A 26,942-nucleotide genomic window follows, 5' to 3' on the forward strand; every position below is an offset into this window, starting at 1 on the left:
ATATCCAATGAAAAGCTGATCGACAGTGTGACATTCTGACAGCCTAGATATATAAAAGCTCAAAGCTCTGCAAGGGTCCATCCTGTGTAATCTCTCCTCCTCCTTGCCAGGATGAGGTGGAGGAAAGAAAGGAGGTAAAACAATTTTCTATCCTACGTGAAAGTCAGAAATGATCTTGGGAAATAATGAAGGCTTAACCCTCAGAACAATCCTATCCTTATGGAAGAGAGTAAAGGGTAGCTTAGATGAAAGTGCTTGCAACTCACTCATTCTACGGGCTGAAGTTAGGGCTACCAAGAGAATGGTTTTAAAGGTTAACAACCTTAAAGGACATGAGTGTAAAGTTTCAAAGGGTGCCCACATAAGACATTGTAATACCAGATGAAGGTCCCAAGTTGGAACCTGGAAAGGAGATGGGGGACCAGATTGGTGAGTCCCTTTAGAAATGGTGTCACAGGTGAAATTTTGGAATATGAACATTCCTCTGACGAGCGCTTAAAGATGGACAGTGCCGCCAAATAGCCTTTAATAGTACCAATCTGGAGCCCCAGATTGGATAAAGATAGTAGAAAGGATACAACATCCGCTGTTTTACACAGAAAAGGATCCACATTCTTGTCTTTGCACCAGTTACACAATTTGTTCCAACAGCAATGGTACAAAGACTTTGTTGCTGGCCTTCTGGCCGAAAGCAAAACCTCCATTACGTCATCCGGGAGGTCCCAATCCTTGTATGTCAGCCTCTCAGAAACCAAGTCTGAAGGTTGAGTGTCTTGAACTCTGGATGGAGAACCTGACCCCCTTCTCATGACAGAAGGTCCTCTCTTTGTGGAAGATGCATTGGAGGACAGATGGGCATGTCCAGAAGGTCCGGGTACCACGTCCTCCTGGCCCAATCCGGGGCAATTAGGATCATGTGTTTCCCGAAATTTCTTAAGATCCTGATCACGTGAGGAATGAAGGGGACGGGTGGAAACTCCCAGTACACCACAAATGCGTCTCCTAGAGCTCCTCTCGGGGGCAATTCCATGAAGCAGTACAGTTCGCACTTCCGGTTGACACAATGGTCCCAAACAGATCTGTACTCAGGAGACCCCCGGCCGGCCCATAGAGCCGAGGTTTGCTCCAAAGTACTTTAAGACGAGATAGCTGCACCTTGAGATGGATGGTGGTGCAGATGTATTACTCCAACACCAATCAATAAGGACAACTCAATAGTTTGGCAAAGGGAGTCTGATTAATGACAAGTACAAAAAACGGGGAGTCATGGCAATCAGCAGTGATGCGATAGTCCATCTCGCTTCAAATCCAATGAACTTCATACAAACAGTGACATTTATACTCAAAACTCGTCATAATGACATGTTACACTTAGAAGTTAACATGCAATTCTATTGGCTAGGAAAAGGTAACTTTAATATAGGTGCTATATCTGTATATGGTAACAGAGTGAAGGGATTAGGTAAATACTGTCAGGTGGACTTCTAAGCCCTTCCTTCAAAAATGACTACTGTAGACGTCACTAAAAGTATGACGTCCCATTGGTTCTACTAACTATAGGACCCTAGATTATTTGGTCCATTGTGATTGGGTTGGCACCAACCCCATGCATACATTTTCACTTAGCAGCACGCAGAATGGTCAGCTGGGTGCACGGTGACCCCTCAGCTACCTGGCCTTCCTCCAATTAAGGTTACAATCAATCATCACTTTAAAAACTATGTGTCAATTATTTTACTGTGGTTGGCCTGGAAACTGCATCTTCTGTCTGGGAATGTTCCGATATCTCTACCTGGGTGGATGCCAAGCGTAGGTGTGAACTCGTGCTTCTCCTCGCTCAGATGGTCACATGATGCAGACACCGTGAATTTGCCTAGTTTCTCTCAATTTGTGCATTTAATTCTTATTCGGCCTGCCACCTTCCTACGCTTCCTTATCTTGACCTTTCAAAGACAGGATATTCTGTTCCTAAGTTTCCATTAGATGTAGCTACTGTTCGTTCCTTCTATTGGTATAACCTTGGCTCTCCTGGCATGAGTTGCATATGCTGAGTTTCGATTCAGCCGTCTCTTCTCATTTAGCTAGAATATGAATCTTGTCTTGTTTGGCCTCTAGTTACCTGAGTTGATTCTGCTGTTCGTGCAAAGTGGAATCGCACTTATAATAATGTGCTTCGTTTTGAGGTGGATTATGTATAATGGCGCTTGCCGCGCGATTCTTCTACTTAGCATAGCAAGCTGCACTGTTTTCTTAGCTTTCTTGTGGTTCCAAGCATATGTACATGTGTAAACTGATCGACTGTATTCATTTTGCTTCCAGCTTAACTCTCTTACGCTTTAAGAGCTTTCTATCACTTTAAGCTTACAATCTCTTTTCTCAGGACGTTTTGTCTCTTTGTGTCATTCTAGGTTCGTCATTTGTTCTATCTGTGAGTCCGTCCGGGCTCTCGTGACGTCACCATTCGTCTTCCATTAAGGCCTTTTTGGTTTCTTCCAGGACGGTACTTATGCAATCTTCATTTCGTCTCCTTTGTTGGTAGGGTTTTCTCAATGGATACCTTACTGTCCATGGTTGTCTGGGTATTGGTACTTCAATAGGTGTTGCTCTTCTGATGGGTACTGGGCAGAGCCCTACTGCGGCTCTCTGCTGGTTTATTTGCTCATCATATGTCAATATAATTTGGTGTGAACGTTCCTGGTACTTCAAATGGGCGATGGGAGTGCAGGCTTTATTTGGGACCTCCTCTACAGATCCACTTGAGGGGTTACACAAAGAGTGAAGATCTATTGAAGGACTTCATGAGCTAGCTCCCCCTTGTGGGAGACTGTGCTCTGCCTGTTCAGGGCGTCCACCGCCATATTCTCCTCTCCGGCTAGGTGAACTGCCGATAGGGAGATTCCTTCTTGAATTGCCCAGTAACAGAGCTGCATTGCTTCTCTGCACATTGGTAGTGACAGTACACCTCCTCTCTTGTTGAGGTAGTACATGGCCACTATATTATCTGTCATTATCATGACATTCTTTCCCCGCACAGAGGGCAGGAAGGCCTTCAGCACTAGTCTGATTGCCCTTAGCTCCAAAAGATTGATATATAGTTAGGACTCCGATGGAGACCAACAACCGCTGACTGTCAGATTATTGGTGTGGGCTCCCCACCCCGTGAGTGCGGCATCCGTCACTACTGTTACCTCCGGCCATGGTTGCCAAAACGGTTCTCCCTTCAGAATATTGTCTTCGCAGACCCACCACAGAAGATCCTGTGCGACCCTGCTTGGAACCTAAAGTAGGTCTGAAATCTTTCCTGAGAACTGGGACCTTTGAGTTCTGAGAGTCCATTGTAGGGATCTGATTCTCAGGTGGGCCTCTGACACCAGAAAAATGCAGGATCCCATGAGGCCGAGCAACCTCAGAAAATCGAAGGCCAGGAGATGCTGGGCATTCTGAAATTCGGTGACCATCTGTAGAATGTCTTGAGCCCTCACCTCGTCGGGTGGCAAGCTCTTTCCCAAGGATCTATCCAATGCAGCTCCAATGAATTGGAGCTTTTGAGAAGGTGTCATATGGGACTCCTTGTTATTGAGGGAGAAGCCCAGTCTGTGAAGAGCATGGCAGGTGACGTTGAGATGATCCAGGACCTGTTCGGGAGAACGTGCCCTGATCTGTCAATCGTCCAGGTGGGAGTAGACGTGAATCCCCCCCTCCTGAGACTCGCTGCCACCACCGCCATCAGTTTGGTGAAAACCCTCGGGCGGAGCTTGGCCCGAATGGCAGAACTCGAAATTGATCATGAGAATCGCCAACTGCAAAGCTCAGGTATTTTCTGTGCTTGAGGTGGATTGGCACATGAAAATAAGCATCCTGAAGGTCCAATGACACCTTGCAGTCCTGGAGTTGGAGGGCCTGAAGGATCTGAGAAAGAGTGACCATATTGAACTTGTCCTTCCTGTGCAACTTGTTCAAGTATCTCAAGTCCAAGATGAGTCTCAGTCCTCTGTCTTTCTTGGGTATAAGAAAATAAGGGAATACCATCCCTCTCTGGTACTGGCCCCGGTTCTATAGCGCCTTTCTATAGCAGGGTTAAAACTTCCTGCACAAGGAGCAGATCTGGAATCCTCAAAGAGAGGCTCCCTGGTGGATTGCTCTGAGGTCTCTGTATGAAAGGGAGGCAGTAACCATGGGCTATGGTTCCTAATACCGAATTATCCGAAGTAAGGACTCCCCATTCTTCTAGATGCTGAGACAGACTTCCCCCACTGGTAAGTTGTGCCTCAAGACCTCAGAGAGGTTTCGAGGCAGCTGATGCAGTGGCGGATGGTAAAGATACCCCTGCTTGCGCTTGTTTTGCACCTCTCCCTCATCCACCATGAGGGAACTTTCTTTGGCCTCTTTGACCAGCCATTCCCCTCGCGCTTCCAACTGAGGAGGAGTAGCGAAAACATCTACCCCTCCAAGGCTGTCCACCAGAGCGAAAAGGCTGAGGCTTTCTAATAGCGCACCTGAAAATTTGGCTGCCGCCTTTGAAGTCTGCAACTTCTCAAGGCTCTCGTCAGCCTTGTTGACAAAAAGGTGAGACCCGTCAAAGGGCATGTTGAGCCCAACTTCCTAAACCATGCACATCTGCGTATAACGGTGCTAGTAACCATGGCCCTGCTGATGCTGTCAGCAGAATCCAGACCTGACTGAAGAAACTCACACATGGTTTCTTCGCCATCTCTAATTATGGCTAAGAACCTGTGTCTTTTGTCCACCTCGGGAATGTTCTCTGCTGCCATAGAAATGCAGTCCCATATAGTGAATGTAAATTTTGCAAGGGTACATGTGGAGTTGACTGATTTAAGCGCCATACTCCCTGCATAAAATACCTTCCTTGCCCATCCATCTATCTACTCTTTTGTCGTCCCTATCTGGAAGGATGGTAGGGTAAGCTGCTTGCTTAGAAATTGCTGTAGCTTCCTGTATCACCAGACTTTATCGAGTGGGGTGTTTTGACAGGTAGGCAAGGTCACTATTGGAAGGGCAGTACTTTTTGGTCAAATTTATGTTCACATCCGGATTGGTTTCTGGTGTTTCCCAATTCGCTGCCACTCTTTTTTGTAGAACAATGTGAAAAGGTAATATAGGATCTGACTGAGGACCCTTATCCAGGGTGTCTGTCAGATCATCCTTTTTGAATGGTACAGAGGTCTGCTCCACCCCATGTGCTCCACTACCTTGGATATGAGCTGTCTATATGATGCATCAGCATGCTCCCCGGCCTCTGGTCTTCCAAACTCTAGCTCATGTGAGGTGTCCACCCCACTGGCCGTCTGCAGGTTGTCATAAAGGTCTCTCAACCTTGATTCCTCAGAGATAAACCTTTCTGGTATATTTGGCGTACCAAACTGGAGGCCAAATGGTTCCTCGTTATCTGATGGTTCATTATCCTCATATTTTGAGTTAAGGGACTTAAAATAGCCCTTCCTTGGTAAAGGCACATACATCTTTTCAGGCATCAAGGGTTTAATGAATAATGGATTAGACGCTGGAAGAGCCGTCAAAACTTTTTTCACTGGCACCGTAGGTTTTGATGGAGTGCTCGGTGTCGATGGTGCCGCCGGCAATGATGGCGCACCTGGCGTCGATGCCTTCGGCGTCAAAGTCGAAGTCGAGGGCTTGGCTGGTATCAAAGGCGCCGCCGATGTTGATGGTGTTGACGACCTCAACATATGCTTTCGGTTCGACGGATCCTTCGGTGACACATCATCGGATGAGGGCCTCAACGGCTCCCGATGAGGATCAGGCCTTCGTCCCGGGCTAGAAGGTGCGCAGGATTTAGGTTGAGCCCTTCCTTCCTGACTTCTTTGGAAGGCGCGTTAGGAGCATGGCTTGGAGTCTTTTGTTTTTCAAATATTTTTAGCATCTCTGATCTGAAAGCCTCCCACTCGGCTGGAGTGGATTTCTTAGTGGGGCAAGATTCCCTCTCAGGGGAAGCGTCTGATGGTGAAGTCGAAGAAGGTGACCTATGGTGTCTCTTCTTGGACTTCTTTAACGACGATGAGGATTGGTGGAAGCCACTCCTCGATCTCGACCTCTTAACTTTCTTCCTCCAAGGAGAGTCGCCTCTCAACTCATCTGTCGAAAGGTTTTTTGGACGGGTTAGATGATTTGGGGTTTCGACCCACTGTCAATTTCCCCTTTCTTTCCTTCCTATTCAGGAGTGGTGTGCCGTCAATGATCTCTGCCAGTAAGACTGAGATTCTCCTCATCAGCACACCTTCTCCCTCCTTTCCTGTCACTCTCTGGCCGGCCTCTCTTGGCCCTCTTCCCGCTCTCACTTGTGAGGCTAAAAACCTCAGGGTCCTCTTTGACAACACTCTCCGTCTCTCCTCACATCTCTTACATCTCTAAGAAGTCACACTACCAGCTGCATCTCCTCAGAGGTATTCTTCCTTTCCTCTCCTTCCCCCAGAAGCTCACTGTCTCCAGAGCTCTGGTTCTTTATAGTCTGGACTACTGCAAAAGCCTCTTTCTAAATCTGCCTGCCTCTACTCTCCGTCCTCTACAACTCATCCAAAACAGGACTGCAAGACTTGTCCTTGGCCTCAAGCCCAGGGATCATATCTCTCCAGAACTGACGTCTCTGCACTGGCTCCCAGTAGCTATGAGGATTAAGGTCAAAACCCTCTGTATTGTCCACAAGGCCTTCTGGGGCCTCAATACCTTCAACTCTCTCTTCCTAAATATCTTTCTTATCAAGCTCTTTGTTCATCCGCCTCCAACTCCCTCAGGATCAGTCACTTCTCCAAGCAACGAGTTGGTGATAGATCTCTTTCTTCGGCTGGGGCTTCCTTCTGGAACAGCCTCCCTGTCTCTCTGAAACTTGAGGAGAACCATCTCCGGTTCCGGAAGCACCTCAAGACCTTCCTCTTTGCTTCTGCTTTCTCTCCTCCTCTCCCCTGTTGAACTCCTGGCTGAAACTGAAACTGCACTGGTCACCTGGCTACCCTCTGTTCTCGGGCCCAGGTCCCCTCCTCGCCATTTGCACACCTGCACTTCCCCCTTGGCAACCTTTGCACTCAGGGGCTGTTTCTGTATCCCTACAACCCCCTACTAGCACTTGACACCTGATGTCCGCACTTCTCTCTGAAACTTGAGGAGAACCATCTCCGGTTCCGGAAGCACCTCAAGACCTTCCTCTTTGCTTCTGCTTTCTCTCCTCCTTTCCCCTGTTGAACTCCTGGCTGAAACTGAAACTGCACTGGTCACCTGGCAACCCTCTGTTCTCGGGCCCAGTTCCCCTCCTCACCATTTGCACACCTGCACTTCCCCCTTGGCAATCTTTGCACTCAGGGGCTGTTTCTGTATCCCTACAACCCCCTACTAGCACTTGACACCTGATGTCCGCACTTCTTACTTATTGTTTTTATGTATTTACTGTTTTTCCTGTATACTGTACTTCCTCTCCCCCTTTCCCCTCGCACCTTTCCCCTTCTCCCCTCCCCTGCACTTGCACATCTCAATATCACCTGGCCTAGTAAGATCGTTGTCTCTGTCCTCCCTCTGTCCTCCCTCTGTTCCGCCTCCCTTGCGACCTTGAAAAACTTGTCTATACGTGCGTTATGAAATGCCATATCACATCAACTGCCACCGGCTGGCCGCACTTCTTGTTATTGTTTTGATCCAATGTACAGCACTGCCTCCTCCCCTTCCCCTGCCACTTTTCCCCTCCCCCTCCCCCGCACTTGTGCAATCTGAATGTCACCTGGCCTAGTAAGATCGCTGTCTCTGTCCTCCCTCTGTTTCCCCTCCCTTGCCGCCTCGTGCCTTGAAACACTTGTGAATAGGCACGTTATAACTACCATATCATATCATACATTATCATATCATATCATAGCATTGTAAGAAGCTCCCTGCTTCCCGTCAAGCCTCTTTTCTTCTCTATTATACATTCTTTTGTGATCAAAAGAGCTTTGTTCCTCCTGTAAATAAATAAATAAATAAGTAAAATAAAAATAAATATGCCAATGAACCTTGTATAAAACTGGAGCATTGTTATCTTTGACTACCACCCTCCCAAAGATTCTATCAGTAACCAACAGCCCCTCTTAAAGTCTCATGGTTGGGTGCTCCCCTTGAATGAAGACTTACATGTTCCACACAGCGACAACTTCAATTGTTTTCTAATCAATGCCCGCTCAGCTGCAACTCATTACTCCACCATATTTGAATGTATCTTTGATTTCAATTGCCATCGGTTCTTCCTGACAGAAACCTAGTTTACCGATTCGTGAGATCCCTCCAAACATGTTATTACCCCCTTCCTCCTCAAGACACTCTCTCATTTGCGCAGACAGACATAATAAAATAAGTGGCGGCCTGTCGATTATTTTTAAGAATTCACTTCAGGCACACCAATCCAATGTGGCCTCTACCTCCTTTAGTGAATTTCTTCAATGCATACCAAGCTACTCTCTCACAGATACAGTGGGCTTCATTATACGGTAGGCGGTGAGCCATGGCGCTATTAGCGCCATGGCTCATGCCGGTAAAATACCGGCACCGCCTTGGCGGAAAGGGGATTTACCGCCCCATTCCAAGGTTGGAGGGGCGGTAAATCCCCTTTCCGCCATTGCCCTTCCCCATTCCCATTTCTGCCCCATAGGGCTCTATGGGAATGGGGAAGGCGCTAATTACGGCACCACAATTTTGCGGTGCCGTAATTAGCTCCAAGGTCCCTTAGCGGGTTGGATTTTAACGCCTGCAAAAAGCAGGTGTTAAATCCCCCAAACCGCAAAGGGACCTCGTAGTAAGGCGGTAAGGATTTACCGGTACCAGTATTTTACCGGTACCGGTAAATCCTTACCGCCATCCGTGTAATGAGGCTTAGTGACTTTCTTATTACTTTATGACCCCCAATGTTGCCAAGTCTTCCTTTGTCCATCAATTTGGTGACTTCATACTATCCCTCGGAACCGTTTTTAATAAATGTCCGATTCCATTAATATTTGGGCTGGTAACAGTCACACTCCTAAAACTTCTTTACTTCTGAATCATCTTGGGGCTGTTGGTTTTCCCATTTTAAACACAGGTCCCATGCACATTTAAGGGCTATCAGGATTGTAACCAAGAATATTGTCATTAGCACCTTTGCTGTTTTGGACATTGACTGGACTGATCACAAAAATGTAAACGTCTGTGTATACGTCTCAAGATGTCCTCAAACATTGGAATACCCTTCTACTATTAAGCAACAGTGACAGTGCCATCTTTCCCTCATTAAGCAGGAGACATTCCTCTGAATTATTCGTTCTTCCTTTGACTCCCTACCATTTAATTACGATCTGTCTCGCCAATTAGAATTATTTTTATAAGACTCTTTCTGAGACAGTCAATGCCCTTGCCCCACTGAGGCCTCTTAAGGGTAATTGCAACCTAAACAGACACACCTGGTATTCCTAGACCTGCACAAGGAACAACCTCTTGTGAGGAAACTATGGCATAAGTGGCTGAAAAACAAACACAACTCAAATCACAAAGCTTTGTCAGACATTAAAAGGGAGTAGAAATCACAAATGGATTCTACAAAGAAGGCCTTTTTTCGATAAAAATTGGTATGGACGGCAACACATAAAACATTTATTTTCTAGTCTTTATGACTTAATAATTTCACAAACCTTACATACCTGTTTCCGTTGACTGGCTTCAGGAAATATTGCACGCCATGGACTCGAATATCAATCAAATACAACAGCCCAGTTAACATCACTACTGTAGCTACCTTGAGCTCGGATTGCGACAGCTATCCCTGAATTCGATTTTTCTTCAGTCTCCCCAGAATATTTTCGACCCATCGTCCAGTCCATGTTTGTGAATCTATGTCGAAGTAATCCCAGCCCGGCATTCATGATCCAAGACTCGATAGAGATTATTCCTCCTTTTATGATGAACTTCAACAACACTTTCTTGAATTTTGGTTCCATTCCTCCCACCTTGAAACACTTATAGATCACACCATTGCTTAAAATGGCCAAATTGGACCTGGGTGTACCCACTAATTATCATCCTATTGCCAAGGGCCCTTATCCGATGAAAATCTTGGTGGAGGTGTTGGTTTCACAACTTCAAGATGTTGTTGAATTTAATAACTGCCTGGGACCTTCCGGCTTTCCCACCTTACATGGCACTGAAACTGCCCATCTGGATAATAGAGAGGGTCTTCTCCAAGACATAACCTCATTATTAATCTTGCTTGATCTATCAGCGGCTTTCGATACCCTGAACCATCAAGTCCAACTTCAGAGACTAATGTTCATGGTCAGACTGTCCGAATCCATTCTTTGCTGCTTCACCTCTTTTATAGGGTGCCATCAGTATTATGTTTTCTTGGATGATATTGCCACAGACTGTCTGGATAACAAATATTGCATCCCACAATGATCTGCCCTCTCCCTATTGCTCTTTAATATTTATGTCAAGCAGCTAAATAACCTCATTGCTAATCTGGATGATTGCTTCCACTGTTATGCTGATGACACACATATGCATTTTAAACTCACAGGCCATTTTGCCAATTATACTATCTATCTATCTATCCAATATCCTGACCCAGATAAAGACTTGGATGCACACTAACTGGCGGAGTCTTAATACAACCAATGCTGAACCTTTCTCGGTTCATCCACATTCTCTTCCTCATCCTCTATCTTCATTGCCCTCCTCCTTTAGTCATGATTGCTGAACTCTTCCTTTACTCAACAAAGTTAAGTAATTAGATATTTATTAAGACTCCTCTCTAGATTTTTATTTTCAATTTAATCAGTCCTACCTCTTAGTACTTCCGATTATTCAGACATATCTGTCCTTTTCTTTCTCAGGATCCTCTGACTTCAATCACTCGTTCCATCATCTGCTCAAAGTTAGATTATTGCAATTCGCTCTATGCTGGCCTTCCCAAATCACTCTGTCCCAAACTACAAATTCTTCCAAACAATACTGCAAGAATTGCTTTAAATCTCCCTTGTCATGCTAACATTATTCCTGCTTTGTGACAATTGCATTGGCTGCTGCTCCCAGCTAGGATTTCTTTAAAATCATTACCTTGGTCCATAAGTGCATCTATGGTAGGGCCTCAAGATACTGATTGAGCAGAATACTTTGTGACACTTCCACTAGATCACACTGCACATCTACCTTAATGGTTCTTGCTCCTCCCAGATTCAAATTAAACTCAGCCAATGGTAGAAGTTTTTCTGTTCATGACTCAAGGCACTGGAACAAACTTCCCATATCCATTCTAATTTACGTAAATTCAGTTGAGCCCTTAAAGCGTATCTTTTTCATCAATATTTTCAGACTAACCATGTGGTATCCTCTCATATTTTTTACTATGAACAGCGCTCTTTTGCCCTCAGGGTTGAGCACTTCATAAATAAAAATTAACATACCATTACATTGCATGGGATTTGATTGAACGTTTGTTGGCGTTGAGCTCAAGTGCCAGGGTGTGTATGGTTTGACTTTGTTGTGACTAGAGTTTAGAGGCTTTTAAGCGTGTACTAGTTCTTTGGCGAAGTGGTTCAATGGATACAGAAGGCTTTGAAAGGGAATGCGGTGAACGTTGCCTCTAATGTGTCTAGCAGGAAACTCCTGAAGTAGTGGGGCTCAATCACAGAGCATTTAGCTTGGACTTTGTGGGGCACCTTTGTGTGTGATATGAGAAGGAGGATTGCAGCATGGCCTGTCCAGTTGAGTGGGAGGGAGTTCGTCCCCAAGGGTATTTGAGCACAATAGGAGCAGGCAGAAGGTAAAGACATGGTTGAGCATGTGACCTTTGATAACACGCCAAGAGAATTTTGTGTGCCTGTATGCAATATATGTTTCTGAAATCAAGCTAATGAATGAATGAATTAACACAATGAAAATGCCTTAATGAAGTGTCTCTTCAGCCACCTGATTTATAAGCAATAGATGTGTCCTGTCATCGATTTCATTAACTGAGGTCCTGTTAAAAAATAAGCATTGGAAAAGCAAACCATTTCAACTTTTTGAAAGGTCATTGGTAGGCATTTGCCAGACAATTACATCATCTTCCCAGTTACTCATACCACTGTCAAGCTGTTGCCATCTTATTGTCAAGCGGTACTATTATAACAATGCCTGTGAATTTCCTAACCTATGCCTATATAAAAGCCAAAATTGTTGGCTATGCAAATTCTTATTATATTGCTTTAAAGAGCTTGGGAAAAAGGGCCAAGCTAGCTTATACAATGATACGCTTATTGCCCAAGATATTGAGAAACTGCGTGATGTTTACTGAGTGCCACCCTTTGAATTAGAAACAATGGACAGAAACACACCACTCAACACCTAACCCTAGACTGTGTGATCTTCTTCCCCCTGGTTTCTCCCCTGGATTTTTGTGGATTCCTTGCTGCCAGATTGCCTTCCTATCCCCTCCCCTGTTGTTAGCTCCCTCCTCCCTTGTATTGATCCATTGCAACCTGCTTCCCGCCCGTGGCAGAACGGAAACACAAAATGATGGGGTCATTTGTGAGCCCTGCTGAGGGGGGCCGCAAGCTCCTCGAAGATGTATATTCTGCACCACTAAAGCTTGAGCTGACCTGGTCCACCACTCATGCCTAATTATTATGATAATCAGGCTGCGACAGTGGTGTGATGCTGATTTCACTATATGAAAGATGAAAGGCTTCGAATTAAATCTTAGACCGACCATAGAAAAAAGGGATGTAGCACCTGACCTCTGGCACCCAAATATTCCAGCTGCCATTGTGTGTAGCCAGTAACATTATAATTCACATGGCATTAGTGTAGGTAGCTTTTGGTGGCATGCGGCTCCTGAGGGGGCACTGGTATTGTAAACAATTCAAGGACAGTGGAGGCAGGTGAATATCTTTAGTGCAGGGGCATTACCATCTGCCACAAATAAGCACAAGCGAGCAAGCATAGCAAGACAACCCCAACAAATGTAGGACAAATCAGGTGTTTCGCCCGAGAACATTTTAAAAATAATCTGTTTTAGAACAATGGGTTAAAAAGTCATACAATTTTCAATTGATTTTCTATGGTAATGCATGAACAAATCTAATAGATGCCATATCACAAAAAGTACACGAGAGCATTTGACTACCTTTTCATAATGCCCGAGTTCGCATTGCCAGTGTAAAACATTTTTACCAAGCTGTGCCCTCGATATATCCCAGCATTGCCAGTGTAAATCATTTAATGAACCTTAGCCCATAATAGATGCTAGCATTCCTAGTGTAAAGCTCTTTGATTTTGTGGCCACAATCTATTCCATTACGGTCACTGTAAATAGCTTTTATTGAGCTGCGAACGCAATTTAGGCTTGCACGGTCACTGTAAATTGCGTTGATGAAGCTTCAGCCATAATCTATTCCACAAATACCAACAGAGCAAACTGGATAATGTTGCACAAACACTATGAGCCAACAGTGTCACTTTCAATAGCTTCCATAATGCAGCCCCCTACAGCAAAACAATTGTGAATGCGATCGCCCACTTAGAAACGGTTCCATGTGATAATTTTCCTGCAAAAATGTCATATCACAAAAATGTTGCCAAAAAATGGCTGTGGTTTGCAGGAACATTATCACTTTGAAAATGTGGGGGACACCCCCGAAACCCCCAAACCTTTTTTTTAAGGGGACCAGGGGACACCTCTGCAATCCCCGCTCTTCTTGACCCCATATATATGGTCACCATATATAAAGTTTCCACAGCCTTTTCCCAGCAACTATATGTATGGCCACCATGTATATGGGGATAATATTATAATATTACCGGATACCCACACACACATCACTCACTCACTAAATCAGTAGCAAGATGCAAAGGCATGTGCAGACCTGAACTCCACTAGTGCAGGAAGGAAAGAACCAGAAGACCATCCTTCCCTGTCTATACCCCACAGACTCTGGAACCTCCGCCCCATCAACACCAGATGTGCCCCCGCATTCTTACGTTTCAGAGCAATGCTCAAGACCTACCCATTCAAGGAATAGCTTCTCCCTAATGCCTAGTCCCACATACCCTCCGCTCTCCACCTAACGTGAGACTTAGTGGTCTGCCCCCTGCCCGCACTCCCCCTGTTTCGTACCCTGGTTACTGTAGATTCCTTTGTGCCAAATTGCACACCCGGCTCCTTATATGTTGTTAGTGTCCCGCTCTCTTGAATTGATCAGTTGCAATCCGCTTCTCTCATAGTGTCCCTTTGACTTGTCAAGCATTTCGTTGTTTGCAGAAGCTAGGACCGTGCTCAATAAAATAATAATAATAGTAGTAGTAAATTACAGAACGGTTACTGGCTGATTTGTATAAAATCAAAGAGCCTTTTGGGAACATAAAAATGGACAAACATGTTTATATTTCACAAGATATATCTGTGATAATGATGTAAGCATGCAACTATTTGGAGCACACAATGCACAGTGGTTTTGGTTTTCATTTGTAACAATTTCACCATAATAGTAGGGCAATGCTCAATGTGTACATCCGCCTATGACTTGTAAAGCTCCCCTGCTACGCCAGTGTTCTATGTGTGTGTCCCTGTATGACTTCTGCATTCAATAAATAGCCTTATTATAATAATAATGATGATGATTACTCCATTATATGTTAACCAAGCTGCAATATTGGAGAAATACATTAATGCAATTATGGGGATAATTTCCTCTTTCGCCAGTTCCTTTTACAACTTCCATGAAGGAAGTACAGCCAATGAGTTATTTGACTGGCTTAGGTTGCTGCTTTTCACTGGTTGTCTTTCATCTGTTAGTGTGCTAACAACAAGGTTTATCCATATATTTAAGCAATAGAATCCGAGGAGGGAGAGGAATTACCAGACCGGTAATGCCCCCCTCCGAGGGTTCCATTGCTATTAGTATCCCGGCACATTGTACCGGGCTACTAATAGAATTTTTCTCGAGTTGAGAAATGGTGTGTAAACTGTTTCTCAACTCGAGAAAAAGAAAGCAATACAAATGACTGGCATGGAACGGGGAGAAGGGACTACACGTAGTCCCTTCTCCCTTGCCTTGGCAGCCATTAAAACATGTTTTTAAAAAGGTAAACAAAGAAAATGGCTGCCAGGGAAAGGGGAGAAGGGACTGTGTGTAGCCCCTATTCCCTTTCCACGGTGGGCAATTATTTGTATTTTTCCCCCCTCGAGTTGAGAAACGGTTTGCACACAGCTTTTCAACTCGAGAAAAATACTATTAGTACCTCGGTACAACATGCCGGGGTACTCATAGCAATAGAAAACTCAGAGGGGGGCATCACCAGTCTGGGCACCCAGACCAAGGCACCCAAAGTAGGAATTACACTTTACCTCTGTAATGTATGTATATTGGGCCTACTGTCCATATAAAAAGGACGAGAGGAATCACGCCTGGATGGAACTCTTCTTTATTCCTTACTAACTCGTGCCTCTCCTTGCTCTACCTTTCCGGTCTTACCATGTGATCTAACACGTCACTCTTTTTTAAAGGGGCTGCAGTCAGCCCATAACACCTCCCCCACACTTATCTCCTTAGAGCCATCTCATATCTCTTTAATAACTCTCTTTGGCCATCCACTATCATTCAGCTCAATTTCTTCCGACTCCACATTCCATCTTGGCACTATCTGCAAATTCGCTTCCTGATGCTCTTCTCTTCATCTGGGGGCCCCTTCACCAAGATCTCTCTCGTCTTCTTCATTCTATGTGTATTCTGCCCTCTCACAGATAAAATATTTGAAGAATGATGCATTACTAGTCACTTCTAGATTGTCATTCAGGGCAGTCACCATCATCCCTTTTATCTCCCTCACTCACAGTGGTGTGGCTGCTAACCTTGCATCCGTCTTTCGCTGTATCTTTTGTTTCGCCAGCACCTCATCACCATCTTTAAATAATGTTTTTCTTACCCCTCTCCTCCAGCTAGTACACTCTTTTGTTTGTTGTTTAATTCTGGTGAACCGGGACAGCCGACACATTCCTTTAAGACGAGGTAGCAATAATTTGAGATGAATGGGGATGCAGAAGATACTCAAAACATCAATAATCAAAACGACTCAGGAAGTTGGCAAAGTTGACTGTTTTATTATCAATGATTTAAAACAGGTAGTACAACGGACATCAACGGACATCTCAAAGCATGGTCTCTCAATGCATTTCATAAAAAAACATTCTTTTTATATACAATAACTCATCATTGATGACGTTAACCTACGTATTTGGTACCGTCATCCTACGTGGCAAACTACAAAAACCTAGTGGCAAATGTGATAGGCTTAAAGGGAACATCTAAGTATACGTTCCATACTAGTCTAAAAAGTGATAGGCTCTTCAACATCAGGTGGCACTACTAAGCCCGCCCCTTAAACAAGTCACTATGAACGTCACTAAATACACAACGTCTCATTGGTTACATTAGCTGTAGGGCTCTTAATTACGCAGCCCCTTACAATTGGTTGGCATTCTTACATTCGTCAGTACTTTTCCGCCATCGTTAGCAGCATGCAGGCTGGACTTCCAGATGCTGGTGAGCTGGTCATAACCATAGCTTCTCACCAATTAACAATTCATCTATCATCACCTCAGTGGTTTGCATGTCAATTAAGGCTTTGAACTTGGCTTTGGAAATGTTCCTTGCTGTGGAGAATTCAGGGGAGTAGAGGCACGCTCTGCTTCCCTGTGTAGGTGTGGTTCGTGATTTTTGTCCAGTTTCATCCCTCCACATGACTGAAGACCACAACTTTGAGCTCTGATGCATTTAAAATACTATTATTTAATGAACCACTGACGTCTTCCTTGTTTTAGTTCATGTCTTCTGAACAGGAGTTTCATACTTTCACACGATTGTAACTAATGTTTGCTCATCCCAGTCTGATACGACCTTGGCTTCTTGGGGCTGATCCAGCCTCACCCTTCTGAGATTCACTCCTGTAATTCAATTGCTTTTCAACTGCGACACACTAGAAAAGAGGCCTTCCTTTTCTGATCCAGCTCTGCTATAATACGTAGTGGAATCATCCATTTGTTATTTACTCCTATATATGTATACGATGGCGCTTGCCGCAATTTATTCACTACATAGCTAGCCTTAAGAATACTTCGTCTACTTGTGTTTCTTTGCATCTGTACACGTGTAAAATGACTTGATATCTTCGTTCCTGTAGCATAAGCCTCTTCATCTAGAGCCCGAGATGTCACTTATCTGTGATACTCTCTTGATGCCTTATAGACTATTTTCACTTTCTTGTCTCTGCATCTCTTCTAGGTGTGTCAGTATTACTTTGCCTGATGTCACCAGTCTGCTCCTTTGCTCTTTTTCCATGCTTCTTTTGGGATTTCATTCAAATGGCCATCATACTGTTTGTTTGTTTGTTTGTTTATTTATTTATTTATATAGCGCACCTAGACCTGAGGCATCTGGGCGCATGGTGTCCACTCATTTGGCCGAAAAAAAAAGATCGAATGACTATTTGATCGAAACCAAATGGTCGAAAAAAAAATGGTCGAAATTTTTATTTTATTTATTTATATATATTTTTTTCGTTTTGTTTGCTTAAAAAAATATATAAAAAGGGTGGTCGGGGGGAACCCCCCCAAAAAAAAATGTAAAAAAAAAAATAATAATAATTTGACCATTTGGATTTCGACCATTTGGTGTCGACCGACCAAATGGCTGGTAACCTGGCCGCATTACTTGGTTACATGGGCATTATATTACAGTTACATACAATAAGTGGTTGCAGAGACAATATATTTACAGATACATATGATCATAGGTAACAAGGCAAACATTTACAGTTGCAAATGATACAAGATAGGAGAGGTAAGTTATTTACATAGATTACATGTACAGTGGTGAAAGATAAGTTATTATGGTAACATAAGGTGAGCAAATCATAGTTGAGGTGAGAATAGAGGAGACAGTGATTGCTATGATGGAAGGTGATGTGCAGCGCAACTAAGATTCCTAGTCCTCTTTTGAGAGAATCCAGGTTTTGGAATTCTTTCTGAGGAGGTAGAAGGACGGTTCTGTTCTACGTATCAGTGGTAGTGTGTTCCAGAGTTTAGAGGCAAGATTGAACCTGTGGACCTTTAGACAGTGAGCTTGTGGCGATCTAGTAGGACGTATAGTGGTGTTGCGGGTGAAGTTGTCAGACTGGTATCTTGGTGCCTGATTGGCAAGGCACTTATGAGTAAGAGTATGAGTAAGAGAGAGTGTTTTGTATTGTCTTGTATGCAAGTACGGCTTTCTTAATGGGAATCTTGCTTCCAGGATTCTCCTTGATAGCTGTATTTCCACTGGTACTGCACGTGTCTCACACTCTGTTTCACAACATATAGGCAATATGGGCGAGATGCTTGAGGTGGAGGTACTTGGCTTCTTCTCTACACTGGCATCACCTTCCTTTATCTCCTCAATCGTCACCTCCAATTCCGGTTTCGGCCTGGGTAGTGAAGAGGGAAAATGGAGACCAAATCCATGCCCCCGCACCCCAAGCGCCCCAGCGCACCCATGGGTGACAAATATGCTGAAACACACCCACTTCACCAACAGTGCAACTTCTATGCTACATTAGAATCAACGCTGCAATATCAGAATCTACAAACACAAAAATCCCTGTTTAAAGGCTTGCAAATGCCTATATGAATTAACATGGTCTAAATGCACAGTGTAAAGCGATGTTTCAGGAAAATTACAGCTAAGTTCATTTCACTCACTGAACACTGAACACTGGCTGCGGGAGCCTTATCAACATTCCTCGCAAAACAAGTCCGACTTGCCAAGGCCGCAAATTCAAGATAAAACTACTTTCTGCAGACAGACATTTTTTAATTATCCACAAATGCGAATAAACCACGGCAACCCAGTGTGCTTTTTTTTTCTTTCTGGGAAAGAAAGACATTTTCTCAAGGACACGCACAACATTGAAACATAATTTGTAACAAGCCAGAACCAGGTGCGAACTGCTTGTCCAGCTAAAAAGTTATGGGAACAAAGTCACATTGCAACATGATTAGAATTAGGTAATGGGGGCTGGCACAGCTAAATCAACCCACTGACGCAGGAGGTTAATATCCAATTATCAGGCTCTCTATAAGGGCTACATATGTAACCCACCACTCTGCAGCCAATAACAGGAGGAGATAGGTTTCTGGGAGCTGATCCAATTCTGTGAGGTCAGCCTGCAGTGTGATTATAAAACTTACTTGCAAGACAGCCCCGGGGGAGACGGCGCCTGAACTCACGATGCTTTTCTTTGGCTTTTTTCTCTTTTCTGTGCTTAGAAATAAAGCAGTTTGAAACATGTTGCTGCCTGCTTGGAACTCTGGTGCATTTCTGGGGGCCATATGGGAGGTGTTGGGGCCTCCCATAGCTGGTGAGGATATGGCTGCTGGCCCCCCACTGCCCTGGGGGTGGGGGGGGATCCAGCTTCTCCCCGACAAGTTGGTGCCCTCTGTGAGGCTCATTGCTCATTGTAACATGAGTGATTGAGCTCTGCCTGCGCAAGCCCTGTGATGGACTGAGCTCCCTGCCGCCGACTCAAGGAAGCTGTGAGACCCTCGCCTGCACCTGAAGACCACCGGAAAAACGCGTAACCGGCTAAAGGCTTCGGGGGCCACTTGGAAATACCCCGCTTGAGGGCAGGTGAGAGCCCTGCAGGAGAAGGGGTCCGGTGAAGTGCATTGAGGGAGTGTCCAGCAGTGGTGCAATTGCCAGTGCAGCATAGGAAAATGTAAGTAAACAAGCAACATGGGCTCTGAGGGGGGGAAATGTTTAAAGTAGAAATGCTAAAGTGTTTTTTTTTAATTTTTTTTATTTTTTTTTTTTTTTTTTTTTTTTAGGGAGGGATTGTAAATTGGGTGGTGGGTGATTGTACATTGTCACAAAATTCAGCGCATTGGTATTGATCGGCACGTGAATTGTAGTTGGGACTGGGGTGGTGGCAGTGGTCCCTTCTTGTGTTTTTGAGCATATTGGGTGGGGTAGTGACTCCCTACACATAGAACAGGAGTGCCGCGCTGATTGGTCTAGAACAGGAGTGCCGCGCTGATTGGTCTAGAACAGGATTGCCGCGCTGATTGGTCTGGATGGTGATTTCATGTACGGGGTCTGGATTTCCTATGAATTGACGTTATAGATCAATGAGTAGATGAGGTTCCCTGCTAATTGAGCGTTTTAGTTCAGTGAGTGGATGATGTTTTCCCGCAGGAGGTAGCTAGATTGTTCCCGAAGTGCGGAAGATAGTTGGCTGGTTAAGGTCCCCTGGTGAGGAGCGTATCATGCACTAGGCGACGCGGTGTGTGCAGTTCAATTATAAGAGTTTATTGTGGTTTACCTTGTTCCAGTTGAGACAGGAAGACAGCTGTGGGGATTGTGGGGTTTTATTTTGGGATTTTTTGTGGGGTTGGGAGAAATGGGTTATTTTTCTGTGTATGCACATTTGTCTTTTCATTTGCATTGTGTTTTTAGTTTGGTGACGTCACCTTCAGATTGATGTATAAGGACACAAAGTTTTGATGGTGAGGAGATAGTGGTGTGGTTTTGGATTTGGAGAATAGGTGACCAAGAGGCGGTGTGTGGAAGACACATGCGCAAGATTGTGGGAGTGTGCCGGAGAAGGCAATGGTTTGGTGAAGATGGATTGCACGTGGAGTGCACTGGCTAAGGTGCGGAGCCAAGAAGGCTCACAGAAGTTGAAAAAATGTTCAATTATCTTCTAACTTTTGCTCCCTGAACAGCGGACTACCGAAATTTTCGAATTGAATAGAGGTAAAATGTATCACACAATACAGAAATGACTCCCCTTCACTTGTTGTGTAGCACACAGCTTCCATGCTGAAATAAGTCAGTAAAACATAGTGTGCAAAGATTCAAAAGTACTGAAGGTAAATTAAAAAGACCATGGCTGCTCATAGGCGGCTTCTCCAGAAGCGTGCAGCAATCGCTAAGGACACACATACACAGCACTTACACGGGAATAGCTTTAAAAGCACATGTGCAGCAATCGCTAAGGACACACATACACAGCACTTACACGGGAATAGCTTTAAAAGCACATGGCTACAGTTGAACTGTGTGCACGAAGGAAAAGGAAAATGCGAGGGGTCAGCTGATGTTGAAAAAACACGAGCAGAGGGAAAAGGGGACTCACCCTTCTGAACCTCCGGGAGTGTAATATTTGATGACACAGGGGCAGAGAAAGGCAGATGAGGACAAGTAGGCACAAAATAAATTATTTAAGCATGTGATGGGAGGGGCAGTTAAAAACAGCTTCAACACACACGCACAAGAATCACAATAGCAGTGTCAACAATCACCACAATATGAACCGCCCATGTGGGGAGGATACATGGGGCAGGATGGGATCATTTCAGCAGACACCACAAGCACCAATGCAGGTACTGTCACCACTACATGTACAGACACAACAAATGACAGCACCACTACCCCAGGACTGACTAGAATAACAACACAGGGGCACTGCACAGCAGCCAGCACCCATACAGAACACTGACACAATAGCAATGGTACCGGTTACATGACTAGGTGGGGTCTTCCTGATGGGGAACAAATCTTTCAAAGGACATAGATTGACATTATACCGCTAATAGGACAGCCCAAGACAAACTTGATTTGACTGACTGTGCCACACACACTCATGCTCCGCTTCACCGACAGAGCGGGCGAGACGCGCGCCGACACACACACTCACGCACACTCAATAATGTAGAGGACAATTGCATAGGGGTGGTGATAGGTATCAAAACATTTTCTTTTCTGGGTGACAGTGGGGCGATTAGGCCATGCATTAGGGAAGAGACATTTGTGACATCATGAGCAATGTGGATATGACCACCTTATTAACAGAGAAATACATAACTTGTTAAACACCAGACATACACATGTTGAAAGTAAGGAAGATTGTTTAAGAATAATGGGGGTGCACGGTACAGAGGGGGGTGCATAATGATAGCGCATCACAAGAGAGTACATTTAGCTACATTTTGAGCACACATCTTTCAGCAAGGAGACTGGGCTCATGAATACACGATTAACACAGAACAATTAAATGAGACACACAAGGTGGAAGAAGGTGCACTTGAGGGGGGAGGACTACATTTCATTGACAGTTCACCACAGGAGGAGAGAAATAGGGGTAAAGGGTGGATGATCCATGTTCCCAACAGAATTAATTTGGCGACACAATAACAGTGCAAGTGGTACTGCCACTAGCGCTTTTGAGAATAACACTGGCACAAATGCATTAGCCAACACACATAGGGAAAGAGGTCATTGTTGCACGAACTGGAGCATAATGGTTGTATTAAAATTTGAGAGCAGATATTGGGGGGAGAAATATATATTGTTTAAATGTAACCGTAATTAGAAATATATATTGTTTAAATGTAACAGTAATTACAGTAGTGGAGTAATAAAATACTAGACTAAATGAGTAATTAACAGAGTAGGTAAGCTTTAAAAAGTGGACATGGGGTGGGATAGAGAGAATGGGAGCAAATTGGTAGCGGGTTTCATTAGAACCAGCTTAAAGTGCCTGCAGTTAGTACCAGCTTAAAGTGCCTGCAGTTAGTACCAGCTTAAAGTGCCTGCAGTTCACTGCGAGGCACGCCCTGAGAAGTGTGAGAGGAGCCATAGAAAAAATAAATAAATAAATAAATAAAAAAAAATAAGATTTTAAAACCCTGCGATTATCTTAACTAAGTAACATGGTGCACTTAATTTAGAAACACAGCCACCCTATATGACAAATTTACCACCCTGATGTTTCCCTATTTAGCTTGTCAGTGCCTGATGCCCCACGGGACAAAGGCACGCACTATAAATAACTTATAACAAAAGCACAGTAAATACAAAGATCCAAAGGCCCATTTGTACACTAGCACCCAAATTGCATATATATGATCCAAGTGTGTAATGAGTATCTTCACAAAAATTAAGTGCCTACCCATTTTCTGGGTACATTCCGAATTGTGTAATAATTTACAGTCAGACCGCCATTGAACGCCACCAGGTGGTGACAGGATGGTGCATAGGTGTACCGTTGGCTCCTCCCACTAGGACACTGAATAATGTGAGAGTAGTGCAGAGAGGTTAGGTCAAGAAAATGAAGAATATGTAAATTCTCAGGTCTCAAGCGCTTCCATTTCATTTCTCGCCAGATACAAAGGACCCAGGGCAGGCCTGAAGACAACGGACAACCAACACCCAATGGCTATGGACTACAGTGGGACATTTTCCCCTCCTGACAGACTTGGTCAGAAGTGTAAGGCGTCAAGCCCTACAAAGCGGTGGCCACCCTGGCAACGAGGGAGCAACGATCAACAGGGCCAACGCAAGAGATTTTCATGAACTACAAAATAGCACGAACACTCCCGAGTTAGGGAAACATGGCCATCCCATGGTCCAACGCACACTAGCAACTAGAATAGGGACTGACACACGCATTTCCAAAGTTTAATTGAGTTTCATATTACATTTTGTGCACCTACAGCTGTAACACTGTTTTGTTTCTTCTCTTTTCCCCGCACATGCAGGTTGTTGCGTATGTATGATGTTAGAAATGTGTAGGAAATTTCCTTAATGTTATCTTCCATTAGAAACTGTGAGGCCTACTGATTAAAACATTGTGTAGTATTCCCCACTCAATTGCCCACCCTATCAAGAACCTCAGACCCCTTAGAACATGTTTCCCTGAAGTATATTTCCTTGCTTGCATTGAATAAACAGCCCAAGATTTTCCCTACCCATATTGAGAAATTTTGAAAACACGAAATGTCCAGGGGAAGGTTTGATTTTTGCCCTTAGTGATTGTTTAGTTCGCAGAGCTTGATGTTACTAACATGTACTAACGTATTAACGCTTTTCTTGCGATTTTCAGGCGGGCAACTTTATCATCTCATCAGCTGCAAGGACCCAGCAGCGTAAGTGGTTATGGGCACGCAAATAAGGACTTTTACCTTCACGATGGGACTATTAATGATGAACGAAATTATGGGGGTGGTACTTTGAAAATTATATAATGAGCATTACCGCTGTATCCCCTGCTAACATTCCCTAACCTAAGCAGGAACAGTTACGGCGTCAGTGGGTAAGGAAAAGCTGCTGCTAAAGTAAAGAGAGTTAAGGGCAGACACAAGGGGAGTAAAACATACACATAACACACATATCAGAAGTGACCAACAACATGCACACATGTACAAAATTGGTAGGGACACCACTGGAGAGAGCTGTCCTGACTGTTCTTTAACATATGCCGGAAGAGAATTGATTACAACAGAAATTACTACAGCAAAGCACGACGCCCATGTATGACAAGGTGCGAAGAAGATTGCAAGGGAAAACAGCAACATTGAGATTGAAAAAATAAATAAATAAATAAATAATAAAAGAAGAAAGAAAAACAAAAGGAGAGAAGAACAAATAAAATAATAAGAGACAAAAATATGATAAGTGCCTAACAGAGTGAGAGAAAAGAGCAAAGATGGTCACTGAAGAAGGACGTATACTGTTAAGGTACCAACGTTATGTTACCAGCACAACAGTGACAAGAAGTGGACAATCATGCTGGATGAAAGAAGGTTGAGGGAAGTTGCGAGATGAGAGCAGGAACATCACTGCTTATGGACTACTATTGAGCACATGCATCCAAAGGTCAAGAGAAACTACCACTGAATTGGGGAGGAGAGTGTTCATTGGAGCGCATCAGCATGCCCTTGTTGGTGATGACCAAGGAAGATGTGAAGAGTGACACATTCACCAAGGTGGAAAACAACGGAAGAAGAGAAACAGACAGAGAAGTAAAAAGAGGGGGGAATTACTTCTCGAGCGAGACAGAAGGATGAGTGGGTGAAGTACCAGCATACCAAAGAATGATCAGCAAAAAATGCATCTGAAAAGAGAAAGCAAAGAACTAGCTAGTGCTTGCATGGTGATGGATGACATCATGACTGCCTGGTTGCTTGAAGGTGATAACGGAAGGACGAGTACCGAGCACAGCACCATTGTGCAAGATAGAGATACATTGCAAGAGAACAACAGAAGAAGACATCGGAATGCAAATAAGAGACATGGTGAAAGGAAGAGCCGGACTAAGATAGCGGTGCGCAACATGGTTCCAGCAGTAATAAAGGTGGCCACTCCCTGTGATCAGAGGAAGTACGAAGGGGAGTGAGTGTGGTGGAACACAGAAGGGGAACACTCCTATATGTACTGTTGATCAACAACAATGCAGAAAATTATGGACACTTCAAGGAATTGGCAAAGATATGCAGACCGGAAGGAGGTGAATGTTGCTTGGTGGTGTGGTCGACAAAAGTCGACCAGAGGGGGGACTGAAGAGGGAAAATGGAGACCAAATCCATGCCCCCGCACCCCAAGCGCCCCAGCGCACCCATGGGTGACAAATATGCTGAAACACACCCACTTCACCAACAGTGCAACTTCTATGCTACATTAGAATCAACGCTGCAATATCAGAATCTACAAACACAAAAATCCCTGTTTAAAGGCTTGCAAATGCCTATATGAATTAACATGGTCTAAATGCACAGTGTAAAGCGATGTTTCAGGAAAATTACAGCTAAGTTCATTTCACTCACTGAACACTGAACACTGGCTGCGGGAGCCTTATCAACATTCCTCGCAAAACAAGTCCGACTTGCCAAGGCCGCAAATTCAAGATAAAACTACTTTCTGCAGACAGACATTTTTTAATTATCCACAAATGCGAATAAACCACGGCAACCCAGTGTGCTTTTTTTTTCTTTCTGGGAAAGAAAGACATTTTCTCAAGGACACGCACAACATTGAAACATAATTTGTAACAAGCCAGAACCAGGTGCGAACTGCTTGTCCAGCTAAAAAGTTATGGGAACAAAGTCACATTGCAACATGATTAGAATTAGGTAATGGGGGCTGGCACAGCTAAATCAACCCACTGACGCAGGAGGTTAATATCCAATTATCAGGCTCTCTATAAGGGCTACATATGTAACCCACCACTCTGCAGCCAATAACAGGAGGAGATAGGTTTCTGGGAGCTGATCCAATTCTGTGAGGTCAGCCTGCAGTGTGATTATAAAACTTACTTGCAAGACAGCCCCGGGGGAGACGGCGCCTGAACTCACGATGCTTTTCTTTGGCTTTTTTCTCTTTTCTGTGCTTAGAAATAAAGCAGTTTGAAACATGTTGCTGCCTGCTTGGAACTCTGGTGCATTTCTGGGGGCCATATGGGAGGTGTTGGGGCCTCCCATAGCTGGTGAGGATATGGCTGCTGGCCCCCCACTGCCCTGGGGGTGGGGGGGGATCCAGCTTCTCCCCGACAGTAGTCTAACTCTTGCCTGATATGATACCCTACGTTTGGTAGGTGTTTTGCCCGTGGCCTCATGTGGTGTGTTCCTATAGTGCCTCAGCATCCTACACAATGCTTGTGAATAATCATCCCATGCACACGTGCCTTTTAGATTGTTCTCTTAATGGCCAACATGAATCTCTCTAGCATGCCATTAGCTTGGGGCCAGAGCAGTGTAATTTTTTGATGAGTGAAACCCATGTGCTTCCCAAACTTGGTGAACTCATGGCCATTGAATGGAAGATGATTGTCCATCTTCACTGTGCGGTAGATTCCTCATTCACTAAAAACGTCATAAACCAACTCCCCTACTTAGCAAATGCTGTCGTATTGGTCCACTTCACTAAAGGAAACCTCGAGAATTTTTCAGGTTTTACTAACAAGTCACCTGACCTCATACGTCCATAGGTGTCCATGGCCACTCTGTTAGACACCCTCTCTGATGGCAGTGTCTTGCATTAGAATTGGGGGATCGTTCCTGCTGTGCATTGACAGGGTAGGCCTGGTTACACTATGTCAACTACCATGTCATCCATGAAAGGGTGCCGTGTATG

At 44.4% G+C, this 26,942-nt stretch overlaps 1 protein-coding gene and 1 long non-coding RNA gene across 5 annotated transcripts in view; one reads left to right on the forward strand and one right to left on the reverse strand.

Moving 5' to 3' along the window:
- The window catches only part of DYNC1I1 (dynein cytoplasmic 1 intermediate chain 1), a 2,709,604-nt gene that overhangs the window by 415,860 nt on the left and 2,266,802 nt on the right, over positions 1–26,942 (reverse strand). The window lies entirely within an intron of this gene.
- On the forward strand, positions 18,474–26,225 carry LOC138570019 (uncharacterized). The gene is made up of 2 exons (XR_011303382.1): positions 18,474–19,749; positions 23,198–26,225. It is a non-coding gene; the product is annotated as an uncharacterized lncRNA (long non-coding RNA).

This window comes from Ambystoma mexicanum, chromosome 2q (assembly GCF_040938575.1).
Source record: "Ambystoma mexicanum isolate Mex_15411 chromosome 2q, UKY_AmexF1_1, whole genome shotgun sequence".
In the NCBI taxonomy this organism is placed as follows: Eukaryota; Metazoa; Chordata; class Amphibia; order Caudata; family Ambystomatidae; genus Ambystoma; species Ambystoma mexicanum.